The following is a 27716-nucleotide window of genomic DNA, read 5'->3' as shown; positions in this document are numbered from 1 at the left end:
TGTAAAATGGTAAAACCATGATTCTTGTATAAATATAAAGGGAACACATGGCAAATATTTTTATCTCACTAATTAATAAGGAGAATTCAAGGAGTGAACATGTGTCTTCTATAAGTGCTTAGGAGTGGACAAAATAAATTTGGTCTTTCGTTGTAAAACTGGCTTCATCCATGATGAGAGATGGGGAAAGAAATGGATTGTGCCTTCACTAGACACAATATGATCAATTGTCATTGTTTGCTGATTTAGTACTTGTGAATATGTCTATTTGTTAATGTTTATTTCTTGTCCACAAATCAATACTCCTGGCATATTTGCAGACATCTGCAAACCTGAATGAGCAAAGCGGTGAAGTACCAACAAGCACTTTCCCCGTTGAGGTCACAGGAGCATAGCTCCACCTTTATGTTTCAACTCTTATCCTATAAACAAATTCCTCTTCAGTGTATTTAATGCCACATTTTTTTGCTTTTAGCTGGTGATTTCACTATTTAATATGACCCCGTACCTAGTGCTGGTCTAATTTACACATATCAGTCATTTTATGATCCCTGGGAAATTATAAGATGGGTGGAGTCAAAGGTAGCTGAGGAGTTATTAGGTAAGGAAGATTAGGAGGTAGACATAGTTACGATTTGAATGCTTCCCCCACAAATTCATGTGTTGGACATTTAATCTGCAGTCATTTGTATTTGGAGGTCAGAATTTTGGGAACTAATTCAGATAAGATAAGCTCAAAAGGGTGGTGCTCTCATGATGTCATTTGTGGCTACATAAGAAGAGAAAGATAGAACCAAACTAGTACGCTGGCCCTCTTCCTCCATATGATGTCCTCGCCATGTTATAATACAGCAACAGACCCTCAGCAGATTCTGGGCAGATGCTGGTGCCATACTTGTGGATTTCCCAGTCTCCAGAGCCATGAATCAAATGAACTTCCTTTTTTATAAATTTCCTGGTTTCAGGTATTTTGTTATAGTGAAAGAAACAGACTAAGACAACATGTGAGTTAATACATTCAACCCTACATCTTCCAAGGAAAGCAGATAAAGTTACAGTCGTTTTGCAGAAAAGGAAACACAAACCCTAATAAGTAATGCTTAAGATGTAACAAATGGATAAATAGATTGAATCTGGTTATTCTAGGCCCAAAACCACAATCCATGTTTTATCAAGTGTTATGGAAACCCTTTGTTCCAACTTTTGTTTCTGGGTTGGTGGTAAAGAAGGTTGTTATAATCTTAGTGTATTGTGTCAAAATCTCAGCATTTATTTACCTAGTCCTAACTTTGTATTTTTCCCCTAGAAAGAGAAGAAAAAAAAAAAAAAAAAAAAAGAAAGAAAGAAAAGAAAAAAAAAGAAAAACAAACTACCAGACTAGAGACTCTAACAAGTGTTTGAAGTCAGAAGCTGAAAGTTTGAGATCTTAACAAATTTATGTATGTTTGTTTATTGTTTCTGCATTTCCTATCTATAGTTACTTTGGTAATCTCCAAAGGTCAAAGTGAAGAAACAACTTATAGTTGCCAGTTCTTTCAGCTTTTCAGATTAGTGACAGGTGTTTAGTAGTTGAAATAATAACTCAGAAGTTACCCCAATTTCTCAGTCTCCTAGCCCTCAGTCTTTAGATATCTGTGTGCTCCTCAAAATTGTTCTTCTTAAATTTTATGTAGCACTATCTTCTTTTAGAAAGAGGTGATTAGACAGATAGGTAGGTAGGTAGATATAACACATTCACACTCATACCTATATAAATAATTGCACAAATACATAGTTATATAAATAGTAACAACAAATGTATTCTGAATTTTGTCTAATTCTCATTTATCTGATATGCATAATACTGGAAGCTTCATTTTCACAGCAGGTATGATCAACTCCACTTTTCACATGTAAGTGATATAATTCCTCTCAGTAAACACAACATGGTCAGAAAACAATCCAGAGCAATTGAGTACTCAAGGCTACACAACCAAGGAAAAATATATTCTATGAATATATCAACAAAATGTAATGTGGTGTGATAGTGTTAATTTCATTAGACTTCACTTTGTTGTTTGGTTCTTAGAGCTGGCCATAAGATAAATCTGAGTGAGATTTGGAAGGTAGTAGTGAAGCAATAGTCATTGTATCCCAAGGCCAGTGCAGGGTACCTGGTGCCACTGTGGCTCCCCACAGGACTGTTGATCAGAGCTTCCCTTGGTGGGCTAAGATATCTCAGCTTCTGCCCATCTCCTCCTCCTGCTGTCCTGTGTCCTGGGCTGGGTGTGTGTGTGGTTTTGTGAAAAAGATGAGTGAATTACAAGTCACTCACACTGTTGAGGCTTGGGGTGGGAGGAGAGAAGCAGATTGGAGTTTGTTCTCATGGATTCCAGTTGACTCTTATTCTTTACAACTTGACATCTACCTTATTATCCCTGCTGTCATGCAGCTACTTCAGGTTCACCCCAAGCACAGAAACAACATCCTTTAAAGACCTCTTTACCAGCTCCCATGATTGTGGAGAATCTTGTCCCTATAAAAATCCCTTATTCCCTATCACTCTAATAGTTCTGCCTCTCTAGTTGCACCTTGACCAATACACATGGTATGATGGAGACGATGGACTCACATTGGAAACTGAATTCAAGTCCAGGCCTTGACTAGCTGTGTGGATCTGGCCCATCACTTGATTTCTCTGCATCTCAGTTTTGTCAGATTAACTGAGCATTAGTGGTAACTCCAGCTCCAAGTTTGAGGAAGTTTGTAAAATATCACCACAGCATTCAAAACTTATCAAGACATGATATTACCCAGAATTTTAGAATTAGAAAAAAAAAGTTATTGTTTTAGTCAAATGTGTTTATGTATCTAAAGCATCTATTAAAATTAACTTTCCATAGTAATTTTTTTTGCAAAAGTTTGAAAGTTTAAAATGAATTTTGCAACAAATTTTGTTCACTGCAGCATTATTCACAATAGTGATCTAAATACCCATTGAGGCATGAATGAATAAAGAAAATGTGGTCTATGCATACAATGAAATACTATTTGGCATTATTAAAGAAGGAAACCCTACTATTTGTGACAACATGGCTGAACTTGGAGGACATTATGCAAAGTGAAAAAGTCCCACACAGGATAATTATTATATGGTATCATGTTTATTTTTTATGTAACTTAAATGGTCAAACTCAGAAGCAGAGAGTGTAATGGTGGTTATCAGGGGCTGCAGGAAGAGGGACATAGAGAGGTACTAGTCAAACTGTGCAAAGTGTCAATTACATCAGATGAATAAGTCCTAAGTATCTACTCTACAGCATCAGCAGTGCTGTGTTGCATACTTAAAAATTGGCCGAAGATTATCTTTCCTGTTAAGTGTTCTTATTGAAAAAAAAAAGTAATTAAAAATCAAAGAATGCAAGAGGGGGTGATGGAAAGATATATTGTATAGATTGTGGTGATGGTTTTATGGGTATATACTTATCTAAATTTATCAGTTTGTATACATTGAATGCAGACAGCCTATTGTATGTCAATCATACCTCAATAAAGTGCATTAAAAGTAAAAAAGAGAATTTCATCTTTATGTATATGTAGAAAGTAGCAACCAAAAATAAACTAATAAAGGAGTGAAAGGAAGAATAGTAGAGTTGAGGAGAAAGAATAGGGAGAGGGAAGAGGGGAGGAAGAGACGGGTGGACAGTGATTGAAACCAAATTCCTTGCACGTATGATTTTGTCAAATAAACCAAATACTAAGTATAATTATAATGCTCTAATAAAAAATGAAAATAAAATTAACTTCATTTACTAAAATTAAAATATGCTTTTGTCATATTTAAAAAATCCACTATTATAGGACAAGTACAAATTATAGTGTGCTATATAACTAACTACAAGCATCTAAATTCTCAGAGCATCTGTACTTGTGAAATGGCCAGGAATGTCAATTGTTATAAGGCTTGTGCTGTCTTGAATACCTAAAATGTCTGAATTGCAGGAATCCTGTAACTGAGACACCAAGCACATTTATGCTCTATTCAGCGGGGACAGCAGGACAATGCCCACGGTTCACCTGATAGCCTTCCTTTCCTCACTCTGCACATTTCTGGTAAGTTCCCAGGACATCCCATCAGAACCTTCAGGGAACAAGTGTTTCTCAAGAACTCTTTTATTCACATACATCAAACAGCTGAGAAGACATACAAAGTTGGGGTACGAATCACATTGAAAAGATTATAATAGTATGGAATGGAACCCTCTGACAACTTTTCAGTAGGATGACTTTTCAATAGGTGAATTCTGGCAAGATACCTTTCCCCTGCCCTGCCACGAAGAGTGGCATGTTGAAAACAGGCATGAGATAATTCAATTTGTCACCACCATCTCTGTGCCATGATATGTCATCAAAGAAATGACGATGATGTTGATAAGAGCTACTACAATAATAGCGTCTTGCATTTCCAGCAGGTCTACTTCTGACCTGCTATTGTGTGCCTTCTTCTCTCCCCCATTTAATGACACAGATGTCTACATCTAAACACACCTGTGTTTAGAAACATAAGGTTCATTATAAGAACAGAGCACTGGGCCCCTCCTCACATTTCCCTGGCACAAACAATGGCCACATACATAGCTGCAAAACCAGTCAGCCCCAGAATTAGCTTCCTTGATGGCAAATGCATTCTTGGACCTCAAGATTTTAAACCTGTAGGAGCAAATTATAGGCTTAAGGGATTTATTTCTTATTACACGAGGAATGCATGCTCCTTGATTCTTTTCCACTAGTAATGGGCAAACTATGGTCTTCATTTAAAACACAAATATCTCATTTAATAGAAAGGACAGGGAGGGCAGGGAATAGAGCATCCACATGATTCTCAAAGGAGTTAGAGAAATATAGGGGGCATTTTTCAGGGATCTGGTTTCTTATAAAGCCAGAATGAATTGAGCTTTTTTTTTTATTTCTTAAGCATGTAGTTAAGAGTTAACCAAATACTTTTTTGGCATCTAATTTGTAGCAGGTTTGGGGTCCTTTCCTGAGGAATTTTTTGTGAGATTAAGAAGAAAAATTGCTGCTTGCCTTGCAAGCACGAGGCCCTGGGTTCAATCCCCAGCACCGCAAAAAAAAAAAAAAAAAAAAAAAAAAAAAGAAGAAGAAGAAAAATTGCTTCCTCATTCATTTTGCTTGTCTTTCTCTTCTGTCCTTAGTTTAGGGTGGTCATTTGTGCCTCTAGGAAATGTGGCTCATTGAGGTAGGACAGTTTTCAGCACAATCCCTTGGCAAGACTTAAAGGATTCAGAAACCAGGTACAGGGTGTATTGAGTGGTAAACTGTCCATTCACAGGCACTTGGGCTTAATATTCATGTCTCCTCATCAATTTGACAAAATTTATTAAGTTAGATGGAAGAACCTGCTTATGTTCTGGAAGGCAGGCAAACAGTCCACAAATAAATACAATAGAAAATATTATATAGTTAAAACTGTAGGGAAGACAAATATAACAGGGTGCTGTAACTTAGGGGAGATAGTCTAGGAGGACTTCTCTGAGGAAATGACATTTAAACTAAAAACTGAATGGTAAAATGAACCAGACATAAATAGATCTTAGGGGAGGGCATTCTAACTAAGGTGAATTGATAACACAAAGACCTCAGATAAGGAATCATTCATCATGCTGATGGTAGAGAAAGACGATGAACGCAGTTGGGAAAGGAACTGATGTTGGAGAGCTGCTGAGGTCTTGTGGGGCCCAGTAGCACCTGATATGGAATTTGCATTGCAATTTATGTTTGTGTTTCTCTAAGTTTAGTGTTTGTTAAAGCACAAATTGCTAGGCTCACCTCTAGAGAATTTTTAGTGGATCTGGGTAGGGCCTGAGAATTTGTACTTTTCCAAGCTCCCATATGAATTACAAATCTGTCCACTGACTACTTTTAAAAAATACCTTTGGTGAGAAATCATTTATTTTTAGTATGTTGACAGATAAGTACAACCATTACCATAGTGAATTTTAGAACATTTTCATCACTACAAAGACCCTAACCCTTTAGCAATTGATTCAGCACTCCCTTATCCACTCCTCCCCAGCTCTATGCAATCACTACTGCTCTTTCTGTCTCTAGAGATTTGCCTGTTTGGAACATTTTAGATACATGGAATCATACAATATGTGATCTTTTATAACTAGCTTCTTTTCTCTAGCATAATGAATCAAGAATTCATCTATGTTGTAGAATGTTTCAGAACTTTCTTCCTTTTTCTGAATAAATAATAGCCCATGGTATGGATATACTACATATTACTTACCTATTTGTCTACTTATGGACATTTGGGTTGTTGCCATTTCCACTGACTACACCTTGACTTACACTGATTAAAAGCAATTTGAAGACACCCACATCAATTTACATATTTATGCTTGCCATGTGAAAAATGAACTGCAGATGGACAGGTGAGGTCACAGCGATGCTTGGCTATTGATAGGCTATTGTCTTGTCAAGGCAAGAGATGAAGAAATTGTGTCCTAAATGAGGATGAGTGATAATATTAAATATAGAGAGAAGTTGATAGATTTAAAATATGTACAGGAGGCATAACCAACAGGATGTATTGATATATGGGAAAGTGAGGACTAGAAAGAAATAAGAATGGTATCTGGGTTTTGAAGGTAAGCACCTGGGACAATCATAGTGCTATTAACCGAAATAAGAAATAATTTCTTAGATTTCTGGGGTCCTATTGTTTGGCCATTAAGAGGACACAAACACAAAGAAATATCCCCCAGCAATAAATAATATGTTTTATTGAATGTCTAGTAATTCTACTTTTTCTTATCACACTGCTCAACCAGTTATGAAGGTGCTATATTGTGTTAAGTATGTTGCATATTAATAATATTTAATTATTCCATAGAAAACAAGAAAATAAATGAAATAGATGCAAGTTTTAGGATGTATAGGGTAAAACAAAGATATGTAGACAAGTAGTTAATAAGAAATATACACAATTTGTGACATGTATTAGGTTTAGATAAACGAGTAAACTGGGAGACATACATAGACAAAGTAAAAAGGGTATATATCAAAGAGAGACAGAAGATAGGGTATGATTAATTTTAAATGTCAACTGGACTGGATTAAGGAATACTGAGAGAACTGGTAAAGCATTATTTCTGGGAGTGTCTATAGGAGGTTGACTTGTGAAACAGTGAACTGTTTAGGGAAGATTCATCCTCTGTGTGAGTGGGCACTATCCATTCAACAAGAGACTGGACAGAATAAAAAAAGAAGAGAAAAAGGGAATTAATAGTCTCTCTCTCTCTCTCTCTCTCTCTCTCTGTCTTTCTCTTTTACCTCTATGTACCTCTCTTGGAGTGGGGCATCCATCTTCTCCTGCCCTTGTACAACAAAACTCCAGGTTCTCTGACTTTTGGATTAAAGACAGAGGACTCTGGGAGAATGGTCCTTCTACTCCTTAATATAAGTGTATTAAACTCTTACCCTAGCCCTTTCCCCTTGCTTCTCACTGTGTTTTAAATTGATTGAATAAACCATGTGACTCAAGGACACTAATTTGGTCTGGAGGCCTTCTGTTCTGTAATCACTAGAGGTGTATTTGGAAGCAAACACCACCATTATACCCAGATGAACTCCTCAGGTGATGATACAAACTGTAACATATCAGAGAGCAGGAGAGGAAGATTGCCATTTCCCTGAGGTGAGGAATTAAGATGAGTGTGTTCTCAGTGCATCAATCTTGCAAGTTGTACAACAACACTGAATTTAAGACTAAAGACTTCCTATTTCTCTCATAGTGTTTGAGGCAAGCTAATCTAAAATCTTAATGCATACATAATATGTACTTACACTAATTATCCCATAAATCACATCAGGAATCCACCTACACAAACAAGGTAGTTACAATTTCAACAACTTGAATGTAGAGTGCATCTATTTCCTTAAGAGTTTAACACAATTGTAACAACTTACAGGTGCCGAGAAAAAAACAAAAAACACCAATCAAACTCAAAACAAACCCAATTAAAAGTATTTAACTTTCATGTTTATGAAAGACTTGCTCCTGCCTAAAACCCAGTATGCTGAAAGAGGAGAGGGTTATGATGAAGCAAGTGCCCTGATTTTCTCTGTCTATTGTTACTCTTTAAATTCTTCATTTATAATACATTTATGAAATCTTACAAAATACACTTACACTTCGCATCATCGAAAAAACTGCAAAAATATCTAAACGTAAGTGTGCCCATTATGACATATAAAGACTAATAAGATGGTTAGAAATAGTTCAGCAAAAGAAAAGAACTCAGAGAATTCAAGGGAAAAAAAAATGTTATCCTGAAGAGGAGAGGCTCTTGGCACTTAAAATTTTCCATTTGAAATCCCGTTCTCCCACTCTGGAATCTGAAAACTGACTAACACTTCTAAGCATACCCTAAGTTGGAAAGCAAGGAAAAAATTTTTCCATTCAAAGTTCCCACTTTTCAAATTTATTTCCATTTCTTCATTTGACACAGCCAATATTGGATTTGGGTCTTGGTTCCACATCCATCTGGGGGAATCATTTGACCAAAATAAGAGAATTAGCAAATTCTTCCCAGATAATTTTTATTACATTACATGTGGCAATTCTGTCCACATTTTAAGGAAAAATTTATAAAGCGACCAGTAAAATAAAGATATGTACTTAACAGCAATGTTGACTACATTGATTTTTACGGATGAAAAGTTTCTGTGCTTGCTCATGCCATCTTATTTCATCTTCGCCACAAGACTATTCAGAAAGTAAAACAGAATTATGTATCTTGCCAAGAAGTTCTGTCTGAGGAATGATTCAATGGTGTTTTTATGACAAAGTACATTTTGCTTACTCAGGTCTTTCTGCATAATCTTCGTAGGTTTGGCATATAGATGCCACCTGACAAGTTAGCACACTTACCTGTGTCTATCCCAGGGCCACAATGCTGCCACATGGATCATAGCAGTAAGAGTGAATGATGTTGGCACAAAGAACCAAAATCCAGTTCAGTAGTGACATCAGTCTAACACCTAGAGTCTTAGGGCCTGAGCAGCCATTAGGCTGGAAAACAATATGCCCCCACCTCACCAATAGATAGAAGCCATCCTACAGCTCATGCTGAATGATATAAAGATGTCCTTCATTAAAATAAAAAGATATAAAAATAATTTGGGGGGAGCAGCGTGTGATATGGGGTTATGGTCAAGGAGATGTGGAATGGCCAAGAGGCTTCCAGCAGCCATTTTCTGGGAATGGCTTGAAGTAATGGCAAAAGCTTTGAAGGAGTTTGATTCTATTGCAAATTCTACTGTCCAGATGAATTTCTGACTTTGGAAGAGAACTTTGTTTCTGTATAAAAATGAAGAATTTGAGTCAGATAATTTCTGAGTCCCTTCTAACTCCAGTTCAAATAATACAATGACTGGAAATTGAATTTATTCTATGTTTCTGGGCTTAAGGAAGTAGAAATTGCCATCTCCTCAACAAAATATAAAACAACCATGTTTAAAGTAGAATGGAATATATCCGAATTATCATGACAGGAACTGGTCATAGCTATCCTAACATGATAGACTAGATGCATTGAGAAGTGCAACAAGAAGGAAGTGGGGTTATCAAAAGAATTCATAAACTTCCAGTCCTACAAACTCAGTGTGGAGGCTGCCACTATGAGTAGGCAAAGTCGCTGTTCTGGACTTCAGTCTGAGAAGAGAGAACGACAGAGCCATTCTCTTGATAAGAGACATTAGATACTGAGGGGAGGTGGCCATGGCAATACAGCACACAAAAAAGTCTCATTTGGATAAATAATTGATTTTAATCCATGAAAGAGAAAAGAGATATGAGAATTTGACTCTTGGGCATATTTGGATAAAATGAGACTATATAGCAATAAAGTGATAATTGCCTGAACTTGCAATAAAAAAGATAAAACATAGTCTTCTGTAATAGCCTCCTGTATTGCTGAAATGGGACTGGGAAAAAGGGTACTAGTGGAAATGCATTTATTATCCAAATGTGCATATCTTTCTCTCTTGTTTTATAGTTTCTGTAAGGTCCCTTGGGAACCAAACTTGGCAGAGTGACTTGGGCTGGCTGCACTTGGTTGGTGGACAATTCGGAAACCACTATGCTACTTGTCCAACATCAAGAGTGCTGTCTGCATTCTGAAGATAGCAGCACTAATCTATTTGCTTTGGCCTCTCAGTCTCAAGGGCAGATAGTTGTCACACTGATTGAAAGGGAGTTATTGGGACAGGATGAAGGACTTAAGCCAAAGTTAACCAGAAAAGGACCCTAGGATTCTCCCATACAAAATAACTATTTCTAGAAACTTTCTGGAAAGTTCTAGAAAAAAAATGAGGTAACACTATGAAGATCAGAAGCCTTCTCAGGTTTGCAGAGTAACAGAACTCAGGTTTGAGTGGTGTTCAATGGGACTATGAGCTAGAGGGCTCCTTCCTGAGGCAGGGTGGCTTCAGGGCCCATCACCTTTTGATTCTGCTCTCTCTTACCATTCGGATTCATCTTGCCAGCTTCATTTTGCTCTCCAAACTAATTCTAGAACATTACAGCTTATCTTTGTATAGTAGTTAGAGGGAAACATTTGTGGAGAGGCCACCAAGTGTCACAGATGACCCTGTTCCCAGCCTTTCCTGAGTATTCAATAGTTGCCAAGACATAGACTGAGTTGGGGTTCCACAACCATATCTCTTATTCAGTTTTACTTTCCCACTTTCTTGAGGAGTTCCTCACTGGTTGAATAATGCCCTGCTATATGATGCAAATCAGAATCACCTATTTGGTGCCCAGCACTGTGGGAACACCAGTGGATGACAGATTCCTCAAGGATCTCACCACCTAATTGTGAATTTAAAATCAGATTAGGGGTTCACAGGTTTATTACACAACCATGCTGTGACATGAAAATGCCAGTGGACAACTTAATAGCACTAATAAATTAACGTACAGGTTGAGCATCTCTTATCCCAAGATTTTTAATCCTGTGTGCTCCAAAATATGAAGATTTTAAATGCTGACCTACTGTTACAAGTGGAAAATTCCACACCTTATTTCATGTGACAGGTCACAGCCAAAATTCAGGAGCACTAAAAATTCTATACAAAATTACTCTCTGGATATATGCGTAAGGTGTAAATGAAACATAAATAAATTCATCCTTAGACTACCATCCCCTAGATATATCATTAAGAATGTGCAAATATTTCAAAATCCAAAAGCATCTGAAGTCTGGAATGTTTCTAGTCTCAAGTATTTCAGATAAGGGATACTCAACATGAAAGATCATAAATTTAGTGGCTTGGAACAATGAAAAATTTGTATTATATAGTTCTATAGGTCATGGATCTGACTGGGCTAAAATTCACTTATTAGGGTTACTTTATTTCTGAAGGCTTAAGAGGAGAATCCATTTTCTTGTTCTTTTCAGTTCTAGAGGCTGCTTACATTCCTTGACTTATCCTTCCTCCATCTTCAAAGGTAGCAATTTTGTATCTCTGACCTCCTGTAGTCCTCTCTCTTTCTGACCACAGCTAGGAAAGTTTCTCCTGTGATTAGGTTGGGCTTACCTAGATAACCTGGAATAATCTCCCATGTTTAAGTCTCACATCTGCAAAGTCCCTGGTGCCATGCAAGATGACATATTCACAGGTTCTAGGGATTAGACTCAGTATGTTCACAAAGAATGAACACCAGGTCACAGTGACAGAAAGTGGCAGTCTTATTTCCCAAGTATGTAGTTTAGAAAATACTATTCAGCATTACACATCTTCATAGGCACCCTGAGATAGTGGGAAAATGGTCTCAACCATAGTGGCACCAAGAAGTTCATGAGGAAAGAGGGTACAAGACCACCTTGGCATGGGCTCTGGCTCATGGAAACTGCTCATTCATTCCTCCATCCACTCTTTTCCTTTCTCTTTCTCTAACCTAAAAGATACTGAGAAACAATTACTTTGAAGATTTATCTTTTTCTTATCATTAAGATAAAAATTCAGTTTCTCTTATCCCAGTCTGTTATTTATGAATTCCTTCTGTCCTATGTCCCCTGCCAGGACAGGGTTTGGCTGATGAATCCTCAGTGTCCCTCTTCTCATCTCTCACCCTTTCATCATATTAACTAACAGTGACTTGCTTAAGGGCCAAGAAACATCTTATAAGAACAGGCCATTGTGTGCTATCAATGGAGGTTTCAGAAACCTCTGACTAGGTTTTTTTTTTTTTTTTACAATTTTTAATAGGGAGGTAGGGAGAGTTCAGTTTTCGTCAGACAATGAGTACATTATCTTTATTTGAGAGAAAGATCACAAGAAAATTAAAAAATTCTTAGTTTTATTCTTCTATCAGGCATGTGTTGGGTACTAGTTGGATCTTTTGTGAATTTCCAAATTGGGAAAAACAGAAAAATAAATGAATTCTACTCCCACAAAGAAATTTTTAGTTCAAAATTTTTCTTTGTCTTGATTTTTTTTCGTGACACACACAGTAATTATACAGGTAAGTTCTTGACATAACTAAATTCCCATAATGTCTCCTACATGAAATAAATTATGTGTACCTTATCTTAAATTTAGCTCTGAGATTCAGTAGCACAATAAGATTTAGAAAATAGACAAATGCTTTAGAAACATCCATGCAGTTAATGATTTTTTTATTATTAGAATTTTTTTTATTTTTCCCGTAATAGGAGTGGCAATGCATATCTTGTAGATATCCTCTGGGAAAAGTGAGTGGGATAATTGAATTATTTCTTTTCTGCTTTTGTCTGAATATTTCAACCAGGTGGAAGCACTGCACCAGGGGCTGGGAACAAGATGATGACTAGGCCCATTCATCCTTTGAGCCTTCCACAGTTAAATAATTTATAATGAGGTCAGACAACAGAAGAGAAACAATAGGGCCTCATGAGAACAAGAAGAGCATGGAACTTACCTTGGATGTGAAGAAACTTTGTGAAGAAAGACAAGGATCCATACTGTGTTTTCAGATTAAGTAGGAATATTTCAGAGGAAAGTGAAAGGTACATAAGACAGTAGACCAAGAAGATGAGTCAAAGAAAGAGGCAGACAGGAAGATGAAAGATAGGAACAACAGAGGTTGCAAAGGAAACTTCAGTGTTGTATATTCTTAAAGTAGAAAGAGTTATGTGCAAGTGGACATTTGGTTTTGTTTATCTTTCTCCTAACATTTGTCCTTTTTTCTGTGATAGTGCTCCTTCATGGCTCTTTCTGTGGACTGTACCTAACCTAACTTGGGTCTCCAAAGATAACACATGACCCATGCTTAGCTATTCAGAATATCCAGTTTTTTTTTTTTTTTTTTGTATTTTACTCAATCTCTTTTATTTTATTGTAATTAAAAGGTATAAATGTTCAACATGTGTAAAAAGCAAACAATAACTGTATGCTTTATACATATGTCACACTTCAAATATCAACATATCCAATCTATTTTGACACTAGTAATGGCTTCGGAAACAAGGCATGTACCCAGTGGATTGTATAGAACAAGTAATACTGAATCCAGATGAAATAATAGACAATAAAATGACCAGGCAGTCAGGATAATGGGCCTCATTCAACCACACCTGGAGGCTAACTGGTAGACCATCAAGGCCTATTTCAAATATAAAAGATCTTGAGGCTCAACTGCAGGAACACCTCCAGCCAACTCCTTTTTCCCAGAGGAGAAAAATGGAAGATAGGGGGGAACCCAGATGGAAATTACAGGAAGGAGAATGGAAATGAACCCAGATGGTGGCCAGGATGCCTTTTCAATACCTATTTTACATAGTTTTGCTTCATGTTCTGCCCAGAACCATGTATAAACTCCTAAGTTGGCACACCAAAATGGATTTTTCTGCTATCAAGTCCCCTCCTGCATGGCGGGAGTTCTATCTCTTCTTGTTTAAATAAATCCTACTCTCTTTACTTTTCTATGATTATCCATGGATTTTATTCTTCAAAATTTGCAAGACAAGAACCCAGAGGAAATTGACAAAGCAGGGAATTTAGTTTCATCTCAACACTTCATACTAGCTCTCATAACAAACATTCCCCAAATCTCAGTGGTAGTTCCTCTCTCTCTCTCTCTCCTCTCTCTCTCTCTCTCTCTCTCTCTCTCTCTCTCTCCCTCTCTCTCTCTCTCTCTCTCTCTCTCTCTCTCTCTCTCTCTCTCTCTCACACACACACACACACACACACACACACACACTCACACACACACACACACACACACTCACACACACACCATTTCATGTATTCCTGATCAAGTGCTGCTTCATGATGACTTCCTCCAAACAGGGACCCAGGGACTCTTTTCCTCTACTAGCTCTGCCATACACTGGAGCTTCAGAGTCCTTGGGTCACCTGCTGAATGTTCTGTGTCCAGCATCAATGAATGAAGAAGTAGATATGGAAAGGGTCTGGATCTAGAGGAGATGAGGCTTCACTTCCACTTACATTTCATGGGTTAGAACTTGTCATGTGAGCAGAGTTAGGTTCAAGGGACCTGAGAAGTATAGTTTAGCTGAATAGCCTGGAGAAAAAGGAATAGTTTGGGGAGCGGAGTACATTGAGTGATTTTGACACATCTGGGGTGGGTTAATTGGAACCAATGTGCACAAACTGTGGGATTATTCTTTCCTGAAATTACTGGGGAATGGGTTTTATAACAGGCACACGTGGTGAGGAGAAAGCTTGCTAAACTCATGGAACTGTGCCTGGAGCTTTGGTGAGCTTCTGGGTACTTCCTATAAAAAACTCACCTGAGAAAGAAGGCAACACATAAACAAGAGCTGAGAGATGGAGCTGATGATCAGGCTAGGATGAGGCAAATGAGATGCCTAAAGAACCAATTTCAGAAGGGAAGACTGTGCAAATGGGCTCAATGCTTGCACAATCTGGCTGCATTCAAGTCTTATACCTTGGATACCCAGCTTACCTACACCCCACACTAAAACAGACAAATTCTTGGAAGTATTTTTAAATTCTGGATCTATCTAGAACCAGTCCTATACTCTGGAATTTTCATCCACGTGACCCAAGAGCCTATTTTTTACTAACCTTTTTAAAGTTGCTTTTTTGTTCCTTGCTACCAGCAAAATTCTGATGAACATGTGCTAATGTTGTAAGGAAACTGTGAAAGGGTGTAAGCAAAACAGCAACACAGAGAGGGCAGTGCTGTTACCCAGTTTTTTCCAGCATATCCTGGTCACTCTCACTGGAAATAAGTAGGCAGAATTTTTTCACTTCTCAGTAGATTTTTCTTTATATAAATTGTGTTAATCATGCTATTAGGATTCACATCAGGATGCAAATTTGAAAGATGTCTCTAAATCCAAATAGCCATTAAAAACTATATCTGATGCTTTTAAGTTTCTTGTTTTTAGCTCAAGTGTTTTGCAACTGACAATACAAGCAAGGAAGGACTTTTCTGTAACTTTTCTGGCCCCTTTGGGAGTAATAAAAACTTGAAATCTTACAGCAGGAAAATATGCTAGAGTGTTAGCGCTGAGCCTTAAGGAAATAAGTGAAATGAATGTTGACCTTTAGGGGTTGAGTCTGGTGCTGGGAAAGAACCAAAAAGTGTGCATAGTCTATTTGGAGCACTGCCAATGTTACTCCCATAGGTGGCCCCAGTGGGCAGAGATGGACCCTGAAGTACAGAGAGTGGAATAAACTGTCACCATAAACTATTTCCTCAGTCACCAATTGCCACTACCTACATTACTGGCCCTTGCCAGCTGTAAGGAATACTTGTGAATGTCACGGAATGGTCAGGTTTAGATTAAAGTAATGATGTCTGTAATGAACACAGGACAGAGGCCAACTAACACTATCTCTGTGGAAGACAGTGGCCAAGCAGGGGGTGGCTAAGGAGTAAGGGGCAGGGGACAGTATTTTAAAAAGCTTCAGTCATTATGAGGATAAATTTGTTTTTACACTGAACTGATATGCTGTAGAACATTTTGATACATGTGGCTTGTTTTTTTTTTTTTTTAATCAAATACAAAAATTTCTTCCTGTCAATGCTTTCATAGTATCTAGGAGATAGAAAACAGACGTTTCCCTTGAAGCTATTCCTACTGATAAGTATCCCTGATCATCTCAGGAATTCCAATTTATCTTATCTTCTCAGTCAGACTGCCAGAAAAAAATGTCAGACTCCTCATTTTGAGAAGCCAAAAGGTCATTTGAGTTCACACAGGAGATGAGCAGTTTTTTTTTTTTATTCATTTCATCATTAATTTTAGTTTCTGACTTTCCTAGAAAATTAAGAGGTAATTTTCTTTAACTTTATTTGGTTACCAACTAATCTCTCAATAGATGTGAGAGTGGACAATAGGAGGATTAGATCTACTGTCTTAGAGGAAAATCCATGAAGAAGTCCATGGCTCACTTACTCCAGCTATTAAAAAAAAAAGTCACTTCTTGCTAAGATTTGTAAACTGTTATTACATTCCCTGATGATTTTCTTTAAAGGTAAGCCTTCTTATATTCCCATCATCAGATATCTTCTACCTTAAAGATTTTCTGTAATAGATTTTTCCTCATGTTAGACTGTTTCATGAAAATACTAGAGCCGAAAATACTAAACCATCTCCTTCTAAGAAGAGTCTTTTTCTTTCAGAGATGTGCATTCAAAAGCTTTTTTCTTGTATTATTTTTAAGCATTATAATTCATCTGGGAATACCTTTGAATACTTTAATGAAGACATAATGGGCAGTTATATGCTTAAGAACATCAAGATATAAATTCAACTAAACACATGGATACCCTGTAATTAGTTTAGTATTTAACTTAGCTTATCTATTCTTTATTTCAACCAAAATACTCTTTGGGTTAATGAGTCTATCTGCATTCTAGCATTAGAAAGAATTCTTGTTCCTTTACTGCAGTAAAGGAAAGCAGGACTTCGTAGAGTGAGACAAGCAAGGATAAAGAGCCAGTTTTGGAATGGTCAGGTAGCAATAGTTCACAAAAATTCCTAACATTTTGCAAGGTGATTTGGAAAAGTAATGCTCACACTATTTGGAATGACTTCTTTTCCTTTTGGATTCTCTAAATCCGGGAGAGATCCAGGCCCTGTCATCTTTCATTCATTAATTTATCAAATATTTGCCCAGCTCCTACTATGAGCCAGACTCTGTTCTAGGCACAAGGGGTACACTGTTGAATAAAATCAACAGAGCCATCAGCCCTCAAGATGCTTCTTTTCCTCCCAGGAGCCTGCGTAGGTCTCACTTCCTCTGAACCACCCTGATATTTACAACCTGAAACACTGAATTGGATTCAGTTCTTTTTCTTTTTAATTCATTTTTATTGTAAACAAATGGGATACATCTTGTTTCTCTGTTTGTACACGAAGTAGAGGCATACCATTTGTGTAATCATACATTTACCTAGGGCAATAGTTTTTGATTCATTCTGTTATTTTTTTCTCCCTACCCACCTCTCCCACCCCTCTTATCCCTCTATACAGTCCCTCCTTCCTCCATTCTTACCTACCTCCCACCCCCCACTATGTATCATCATCCTCTTATCAGTGAGATCATTCGTCCTTTTTTGAGATTGGCTTATATCACTTAGCATGATATTCTCCAACTGCATCCATTTGCCTGCAAATGCCATAATATTATTATTCTTTATGGCTGAGTAATATTCCATTGTATATATATGCCACTATTTCTTTATCCATTCATCAATTGAGGGGCATCTAAGTTGGTTCCACAATTTGGCTATTGTGAATTTAGCGGCTATGAACACTGTTGTGGTTGTATCTCTGTAGTATGCTGATTTTAAGTCCTTTGGGTATAGGCGGAGGAGTAGGATACCTGGGTCAAATGGTGGTTCCATTCCAAGTTTTCAAAGGAATCTCCACACTTCTTTCCAGAGTGACTGAACTAATTTGCAGCCCCACCAGCAATGTATGAGTGTAAAGAGTGTACCTTTGTCCCCACATCCTTACCAACACTTATTGTTGCTTGTATTCTTGATAATCGCCATTCTAATTGGGGTGAGATGGAATCTTAGTGTAGTTCTGATTTGCATTTCTCTTATTACTAAAGATGGTGAACATTTTTTCATATGTTTGTTGATTGCTTCTAGATCTGTGAAGTGTCTGTTCAAATTCTTAGTCATTTGTTGAATGGGTTATTTGTATTCTGGTGTAGAGTGGTAGAGTTTTTTGAATTCTTTATATATTCTGGAAACTAGTGCTCTATCTGAAGTATGAGTGGCAGATTTTCTCCCACTCTGTAGGTTCTCTCTTCACATTCCTGATGATTTCCTTTGCTGAGAGAAAGCTATTTAGTTTCAATCTATCCCAGTTATTGATTCTTGCTTTTATTTCTTGTGCTATGGGAGTCCTGTTAAGGAAGTCTGATCCTAAGCCAACAAGTTGAAGATTTGGACCTACTGTTCCTTCTATAAGATGAAGGGTCTCTGGTCTGATTCCGGGGTCCTTGATCCATTTTGAGTTGGGCTTTGTGCAGGGTGAGAGATAGGGATTTAGTTTCATTCTGTTGCATATGTATTTCCAGTTTCTCAGCACCATTTGTTGAAGAGGCTATCTTTTCTCCATTGCATATTTTTGGCACCTTTGTCTAGTATGAGAAAATTGTATTTACTTGGGTTTGTGTCCATGTCCTCTATTCTGTACCATTGATCTACCTGTCTATTTTAGTGACAATACCATGCCGTTTTTGTTACTCTTGCTTTGTAGTAGAGTTGAAGATCTGGTATTGCAATACCCCCTGCTTCACTCTTTCTGCTAAGGATTGCTTTAGCTATTCTGGGTTTCTTATTCTTCCACATGGATTTCATGACTGCTTGCTCTATTTCTGTAAGGTACATCATTGGGATTTTAATTGGAATTGCATTGAATCTGTATAGCACTTTTGGTAGTATGGCCATTTTGACAATATTAGTTCTGCCTATCCAGAACATGGGGGATCTTTCCATCTTCTAAGGTTTTCTTTAATTTCTTTCTTTAGTGTTCTGTAGTTCTCATTGTAGAGGTCTTTCACCTCTTTTGTTAGATTGATTCCTAAGTATTTTAATTTTTTTGAAGCTATTATGAATGGGGTAGTTTTCCTAACTTCTCTTTCTGAAGATTCATCACTTATGTGTAAAAATGCATTGGATTTATGAGCATTAATCTTATATCCTCCTACTTTACTGAATTCACTTATGAGTTCTAAAGTTTTCTGGTGGAATTTTCTGGTTCCTCTAAATATATAATCATGTCATTAGCAAATAGGGATAGTTTGAGTTCTTCTTTTCCTATTCGTATCCCTTTAATTTCCTTGATCTGTCTAATTGCTCTGGCTAGAGTTTCGAGGACAATGTTGAGTAGAAGTGGAGAAAGAGGGCATCCCTGCCTTGTTCCAGTTTTTAGGGAAAATGCTTTCTGTTTTTCACCATTTAGAATGATATTGGCAAGGATCCATGTGCTGCTGAGAAGAAAGTATATTTGCTCTTTGTTGGATGGTATATTCTATAAATGTCTGTTAAGTCTAAATTATTGATTGTGTTATTGAGATATATGTTTTCTTTGTTCAATTTTTGTTTGGAGGATCTGTTCAGTGGTGAGAAAGGTGTGTTAAAATCACCTAGTATTATTGTGTTTTGGTCTGTTTGACTCCCGGAATTGAGAAGGATTTGTTTGACGTACATGGATGAGCCACTGTTTGGGGAATAGATATTTATGATTGTTATGTCTTGCTGATTTATGTTTCCCTTAAGCAGTATGAAATGTCCTTCTTTATCCCTCTGACTAACTTTGGCTTGAAGTCCACATTATCTGAAATGAGGATGGATACTTGGGTTTTTTTTGCTGTGTCCATGTGCATGGTATATTTTTCCCCATCCTTTCACCTTTAGTCTGTGGGACTTCTTTCTATGAGATGAATCTCTTGTAGGCAGCAAATTTTTGGATCTTTCTTTTCAATCCGATCTTCCCGTCTATGTGTTTTGATTGATGAGTTCAGGCCATTAACATTCAGGGTTATTGAGATGTGATTTGTATTCCCAGGTCATTTGGCTCATTTTTGGTTTTTTTTTTTTTTTTTTTGGCACGACTGGATATTTGATTGTTCCTTTAGGGTATTTCCTTCCTTTGTGGATTTGTATCATTATTTTTCATCTCTTCCTCCTGGAATATTTTGCTGAGAATGTTCTGTAATGCCGGCCTTATTTTTGTAAATTCTTTTGGCATTTGTTTATCATGGAAGGATTTTATTTCATTGTCAAATCTGAAAGTTAGTTTTGCTGGGTATAAGATTCTTGGTTGGCATCCGTTTTCTTTCAGAGCTTAAAATGTTGTTCCAGGCTCTTCTAGCTTTTAGGGTCTGGATTGAAAAATCTGCTAATATCCGTATTGGTTTCCCCCTGAATGTAATTTGATTCTTTTCTCTAGCAGCCTTTAAAATTCTGTCTTTATTTTGTAAAGCATTAGGTATTTTCATTATAATGTACATTGGTGTGGGTGTATTGTAATTTTGTGTATTTGGAGTCCTACAAGCCTCTTGTACTTGATTTTCCATTTAATTATTCAGATTTGGGAAATTTTCTGATATTATTTCATTGAATAGATTGTTCATTCCTTTGGTTTGTTTCTCTGTGCCTTCCTCAATCCCAATAATTCTTAAATTTGGCCTTTTCATGATATCCCATAGTTCTTGTAGATTCTGTTAGCTACTGCTAACTCTCAGTCTTTCTTCTGTTTCCTTTTATTCATATATTATAATATACTGTGATGTTCATAATTTGTGAAATACCCAGTTCCATTTCCTGGTCAGGTGGTGATTCCACCCCTGATTGGAACACAGCCTCTCTGTCCTTTCAAATTTACTAGATACTATTTTTCATTTTTTTCTAGTTTGTTTGCATTCAGTCTTAATGGAAAAGTGCCAGACTCTATACTGATAGCCATCCTAGCAAAAGGAGAACCATTTTAGAAATATTTGGAGATAACAGAGTGGGACAAAAAATATTAAGGGTTTGATGTTTATTAAAGAAATTCCATCAGTGAATTATGAAGTATGCATAGTTAAGGCTTGTTATGTTCTCAAGTGAGTTTGGTGGGGAAAAATATAGAATGGGATAAAATTCATTTTAATTATCTTCATAGCTAGTAGGAGCACAGAATCTTTCCTGACAACCAGTTTAGAATCTTATCCCTTGCACTTATTCTCTGTATGACATTGAACAATTTATTTAACTTCTCTCTTTGTTCACCCATAAAAATATGTCTAGTAGTAGTGCTGTCGTAAGTATTATAGAGGATGCTGGTGCCCCAGCCTCCCCAGCCCTTCTTTCCATGAATGACAATTCTTTCTTTTTCAATTAATTTTTATTGGCAAATTTTAGTTGCATATATTTATGGATAACAATCTAGTGTTATCATTTACTAATACAATGTGAATAATTAAATCAAGTTCATTAGCATATTCATTTCAAATATTTTACTTTTTTGTAATCAGAACATTTAAAATTTACTCAGAGAAATTTACATGTACAGTACTCAATTATTAGCCATCTTTGTCATGCTGCAAAATTGATTGCAAATAAAGGAAAGAGAAAAATTCAAACTTTTTCTAACTCAGGCTTTGTGCCCTTTGACTATCATCTTCCTATTTCCCCCACCCATAGTCTCTGGTAACTTCCTTTCTACTCTCTACTTCTCTAGATTCAATTGTTTTAGCTTCCTAAAAACTGTCAGAGCATAAGGTCCTGGTACTTGTCTTTTTATGCCGTTGGCTCATTTCACTTAATGTTCTGCAGTCTCCGGTGCCTGTCTTTGCAGGGACTTCCTGGACACCAAATCACATTTCAACTCATGGGTGAGTCAGGCCAGAGTGCCAGGAAGTTCGTGGCTAGGGGAGCAGGCTTTCTTGATAATGAAGGAATAGGTGAATAAGTAAATGTTCCAGCTTCCCTGACCCTGTAGAGAAAGAGGGACAGTACTGTGACTCTACATCCTCTCCCAGAGGTCACCAACTAATTGGAACCCTGGCCTTCCCTCAACCTCACTTTTCCAACCTGACTAGTACTCCTTGGAATCTCCTCCCAAACAAACCACTTCCTGAAAATTCTAGTCACAGGGAAATGGAGTAATTTAATATTGTAAAATGTTTACAACCATTTTTTACTTATATTAGGCACCAGGTAAGTATTGGTTAAATTTTAAAAATTATAATAAAGCAAATATGTAAGTTGTTTTTTACCAACCTGAGATAATTTTACTATAGAATAGTATGGTTTACTGCAATAGGTAAGGAACCCAGGACCAGGAAGAAGGAATGTTTCAGAAAGAGAGCGTCTGATGACCTGTGATTACTTATAATAGCCATTTTCTGAGTACCTACTGTGTGTGTACAGACAAAAAATATTTAGCAAGCAAATATAAAACAGAAGCCTTACCATTTTATCTCCAGGTCCATAACTTTCCTGACATATATGTATACATGTACAATTATATATACATGTATACATCTATATTTACACACATAGCACACACTCATACCACATATACAGGCATGTATTTATGTCTGTTCAGGAATGGGCAATGTTTGAAAGGTTATGGCCAAGGGCAGGACAAATTTCTTTAAAAGGAAGGGCTGCTATTGACTGGTATGGTGTAGTCATAACCATGTGTTAAAAATATTAAAATACCTCAGACCAGTTGATAAACAGCCACTGGCATCTACATTCAACTACTTAAATCATTTTGTTAGTGAAAGGGTGATAGTAAATGTTAAATAGAGAAGTATTCTAGTCCTGAGTGCAGAAATAGTGTATACACCCATTTAGAGCAGATTTGCTAATGCTACCATATTAAGATTTACCTTCAGAGTTGGGAATATAGCTCAGTTGGTAGAGTGCTTACTTCACATGCACAAGGTCCTGGGTTCAAACCCCCAACACTGCAAGAAAAAATTATCTTCAAACAAACAGTACAATTGTATAAAGTGATCAAGAAACTCATCATTGAAAGTGGAAACTTTTGTTAAGCATCTAATAACCCCTAACTAGAAACAGAATAATAAAAATAAAGTAAAAAATAGCTTGGAGTTATTAATACCATTTTATATATATGCTCATGTGTTCAGGAATTACCCACACATCATAATTATAGTCAAATTTTGGAAATATTTGAGTAAAACAAGCTCTAGGAGTATTTTTTTCCACACTTAAATTCAATGTTAATTAAATTCAAATTGAGTTAATGACTTAATTTGAACAAAATGCCATCATTGTTGTTAACTTGAGTTTAACTCGTTTGTAGTTTCATTTGTATCTAATGTGAGAACGTATTTTGATTTTATAGTTGCACATGGTCTACAAATCTGAAAAAGTAATACTTAGGTTTATGTTCTCCACATTTCAGTGACATTATAATAAAGATGAGTTTAGTTAGAACCAGGGTCGAGGACATGTTTGTATATTTGCAAGGATTCAGTTCCCAAGTGTGAGGAATGGGATGTCCACTGACATCAGCTTGCAAGATGACTCTGTGGCAGACACTGGTTCCATGTCCTGGATGAACCAATTCACTTTAGAGTCTCTATTCCTCTACTTCTAGAGCAAAGACAATCTCTGCCCACTACCCTACCCCCAAAGTGCCAGCCTCCCTCACTTAGTAAAAGTCATTTTCCTCTCCAACCCATAGGGAAGCAGTTCTTCTCAGTATTTAATTTTATTTTTTGTTTTTACTCTGTGAGTGATTTTTAAAAAATTGAGTCAGATTGTTAATAATTTGATATATAGTTCAAAATTTCTAAGAGAATAGATTTTAAATGTTTTTACCACCACAAAATATAAGTATGCAATATGTTAATTAGCTTGATTTCTTCATTCCATAATGTGTGTATAATAGATATATAGATATATCAAGACATCACATTATATCCTATAAATGTATAACATTATTAGCTGTCAATTTAAAAAATGACCTAGGTCTTTACAATCCCAGAAAATTTGGGCTTCCTACTCAGAGTTGGCTATATGATTTGAGAGGTGTGATGGACCACGTTCAAAAATCAAAGAACAGTGCCAGGAAAGGTATTGAAATTTAAACATTTTATTTCTTCTGTGTTCTCCCTCTATCTTTTTCAATATGCCATGGCATTTTGTATTTTCTATTTAATGATATTGCCTGTGACTGCATGCAGACCATCATAAGCCTCTGCTGGCCTGTCCTTCAGGACATGAGCTTTTACATTAACTGCTGTACCCCTTCCCCTTCCCCTGGGTCCACTGCCATGATCCAGGGAAGATGGACAACCCCAATGGTATTTTTACCTCTGTACCTCCAGTCAAGGTGGGCAAGAAGCGGTCCCCTGCCAAGTTTCTTATCAAACACACCATGATACTACTACCCTGAGATATCCTAACCATCCCCTGCCTGTGCCCAGGTCCTCACCAGAGGCAGTTGCTAGGTGGCAGCAGGGAACAGGTGAACAGGGTGGGAAAAGGAAGACCATGAACATATTCCAAAGAAGTAGGACCAATTGTGAACCGAGCCTTAGAGCCCCCAGTCCCCAGGCCCCAGTCCATGCTTTGTTGTCCCATCAGACTTCATTTACAAAACCCCACCAAAGATTAAAAATTTCAAAATGGCAACCACTGGACACAAAGGGCAACACTACTGCAGGATGGACGATGTGCAATGGTATAGGCCACAGGCCAATGAAGCTGACCTTGCTCTTAACTAAGGCAGTCAATAGGCATGCTTATAGCAATGGTTATTTTCCCAAGGTGTGGTCTCTTCTTCCAATGACTGCTTAGAAATCAAAAACTTGATCCATGAAAAGGCAAGCATCTGAATGGGGGAATAGAGAAAAATAGTTCAAGAAGGGTTGTGTGGCAGAGGCTAACTCCCACATGGAGTGCTTCAGAGCCTGTGCTTGCCTCTTACCACCTGATAAACACCAGGCAAACACCAATAAATCAGCTAACTACAGAGCTGGTAGGTAGCACCCAGGAGATCAGGGTTGACACAGGCAATGTAGGACGCAACTCTTGGGGGACTATGTTCCTGAGTAGCTATGTGGCTTTCACAGGAACTGACAATCTCTCGTCAACCAAGATTGTTCTTGATTAGCCCCATCCAAGGCTGGGGTTTATTGATTAATTTTTGTTTGCTTTGCATTCTGCATGCATTCTGTGGCCAAATATAAAATAAAAGATTCAGAGTTTTCTAAAAATTCAATTTTATTTATATATACCAAGTCCTAAAATAAATTCAGTGAAGATGGTGTAATTAATCACCCAATAAGCCCAACTACTAAATTTTAGCCCAAGAACCTTCTTCTCCCAGAGTTAAAACTGTGCTACCCCAGAGCCTAGCATGGTACTCCCACAAGGTGTACTCAGTAAATGTTTGTTAAATGAATGACTCAGTGAATGAGCACTTTAGTCCAAAGTTGAGGATTTGCTGTTGCCACAGTTTCTTTGCTTTCATGTAGGGAGGAGAAAGTAAGTAGAACAATTAATTTTCCCCATTTTACATTGAGGAAATTAGGCTTGAAATGGTCAAGTATTTTGCTCAAAGCAATAGTAGTCCAGCTATAGAGCTTTTCTGTTTTTAAAGTGGACTCAGCAAAATTCCACCATGAAGGTTGGCCAGCTGCCCTGCTTTTCCTGCAAGATATATTTGCTGTTATAAGTTTTGTCTTATAAATTTTATCTTGAAAGTTTTACCCCTTTGGTGAACAAGGACAGACAAAATGCATTGTTTTAGTGTGTGTGGATCAAGTTTCATTAGCTAGATTTGGTGGCAAGCCAACAAGAACAAAGTGCTTTAGAATCTTAAACATGAATATCAAAAAACCATTTTTGCAGTACATAATTCGCTATGGAATTTTTCTTCTGAGTTTTCTTGGTATAGAAAAAAGTTCTGTTTTTGAGGAATGTGCACTGAGAGATGAGGAGTGGGGAACTGTGGTTCATATTCAAGTTCTGGAGTTCCATGCACTGAGTTTCCTGCTGTGCCACTTCTTGGGTGACCTTGGGATCATTACTTAATCTCCCTTGACCCCAGGTTCTCATATCATAAAATAGAAAATTTGGAAGGATGTTGTGAACTGGTATTGGGAAAGCACTCAGCAGAAGCCCTAACGTGGTAAGAGTATATGAGAGCTATCTTGTTGCCAATGCAGGCAGAGGACTGCAGGAAGGAAGGGGCTGCATTGCATTCACACAGTCATTGTTGAAGCGGTCACTTAACACAGGTCATGGCACATGTGTAGGTGAGCTCATCAAGAGATTAAGTTCATTTGACCAGATGGCTAGAAAATAAATTGAATATATCAACTCAATTTAAAGAAAGGCACAAGCTTGTGTATTTTCAAGACCATCCTTAGTTGCTTCTGTTTTACAAACTGAGCCCTAGGCACTAAATTTGTTACGAGATTTCACCACACAAATTCCTTTATCCCCTCCCTCACTCCTTCCCTCTTTTTCTTCCTCCCTCCTCCTTTCTTCGTTTTCTCCCATTTCTTTCCCTCATTTTCATTCTTCTCTCCTTCTCTCTCTCTTTTCTCCTTTCTTTCAAAAAAGAAAGTTTTTAAGTAAAATTTTGAAAAAGTTTCAGAAAATAAAACTGAGATTTTTTTTTAATCTTATGCTATTTGTCGCTACATTCATGGTCAACTGTGATTAAGGATCTAATTTTAAATAAAAGAATTCAAGAGAGTTTCTAATGAAAAAGGAATTACTTAAATGTAAAGCATGAGGTGGAATCTCTACTGCTTCTAAGTGAACTGCTGCCTTGTGAGCTCTCTCCTATGTGACCACAGACAGCTCTTATTCTTGACTTGTTTTTCTTCTTCAGAAAAGGGGCTGAGAAGGAGGCATCCCAGCATCTCCAGATGACTGGAAGTGAAGCAGCACCTTCAGATCCTCTCCTCTCCAAGAGAAGCTGGAGCCTAGAGAGTGAGCCTATTATTACCAAAGCAACAATCTCTCTAAATGAGTTTGATTGTCATGATGAGTTTAGAAAGTAAACATTTGTCCATTCCTGCTGTGTGGAAAACAAACAAAACTACCCAAACCTCCAGACACATTCCTTTTCCTTTGAGATAAAAACTCTTAAAGGGCATCTAGGTATAAGCATCCACTTAACTAATGCTAAACCTCTGAATAGCAGGGCAAACCAGGGTGGCTTCAGTGAGGACAAATCTGTGGAAGAGGATATTTTGTGATTACTTATTCAATGGACACCAAGAAAGAATCTTCTGTGTTCCAACACTGTACTAGGTTTGGGGAATGAAGACATGACCAAGACAGATATGATCCATTATCTCTGGGGCACTCAAGTTTATGAGAGAGACTGACAGTAAATAGATCTTTTAGGAAATAAAATTTAAGAGTTTATATGTCAAAACAGTAGCTTGTACTTTTTGGCACCTCTATCTCCTTAGGGCATTGTCACACTGTGATAATTGGGAATAACCTCAAAACGAGACTATTTATCAGTAAAATGGGAATGATTCTACTTATAGGTTTCTAATGAAGCTCAGAGAATGTGACCTATTAAAAGTACTAAGCGTGATTTACACATTTTGATGTTCTTACTGTGTTGCTATTTTTTTTTTTTTATTAAGAAATATGCAGGGCTGGGGAGATAGCTCAGTTGGTATAGTGCTTGCCTTGCAAGCACAAGGCCCTG

The 27716-nt window shown here is 37.2% G+C and overlaps 1 long non-coding RNA gene across 3 annotated transcripts in view; it reads left to right on the top strand.

The window, feature by feature from the left end:
• The window catches only part of LOC124964603 (uncharacterized), a 95114-nt gene that overhangs the window by 28448 nt on the left and 38950 nt on the right, over positions 1-27716 (top strand). The window contains exons 3-4 of one of the 3 annotated variants that reach the window (XR_007105003.1): positions 3982-4092; positions 26880-26980. This is a non-coding gene — a long non-coding RNA (uncharacterized LOC124964603). Of the gene's footprint in view, positions 1-3981; positions 4093-7359; positions 7554-26879; positions 26981-27716 lie in introns of those variants that run through there. The other 2 variants (XR_007105004.1, XR_007105005.1) reach the window with 2 other exon arrangements.

The sequence above is a fragment of the Sciurus carolinensis genome, chromosome 14 (genome assembly GCF_902686445.1).
Source record: "Sciurus carolinensis chromosome 14, mSciCar1.2, whole genome shotgun sequence".
Lineage (NCBI taxonomy): Eukaryota > Metazoa > Chordata > Mammalia > Rodentia > Sciuridae > Sciurus > Sciurus carolinensis.
The sequence above is the reverse complement of the archived record's forward strand: the minus strand, read 5'-3'. Positions and strand labels throughout refer to the sequence as shown.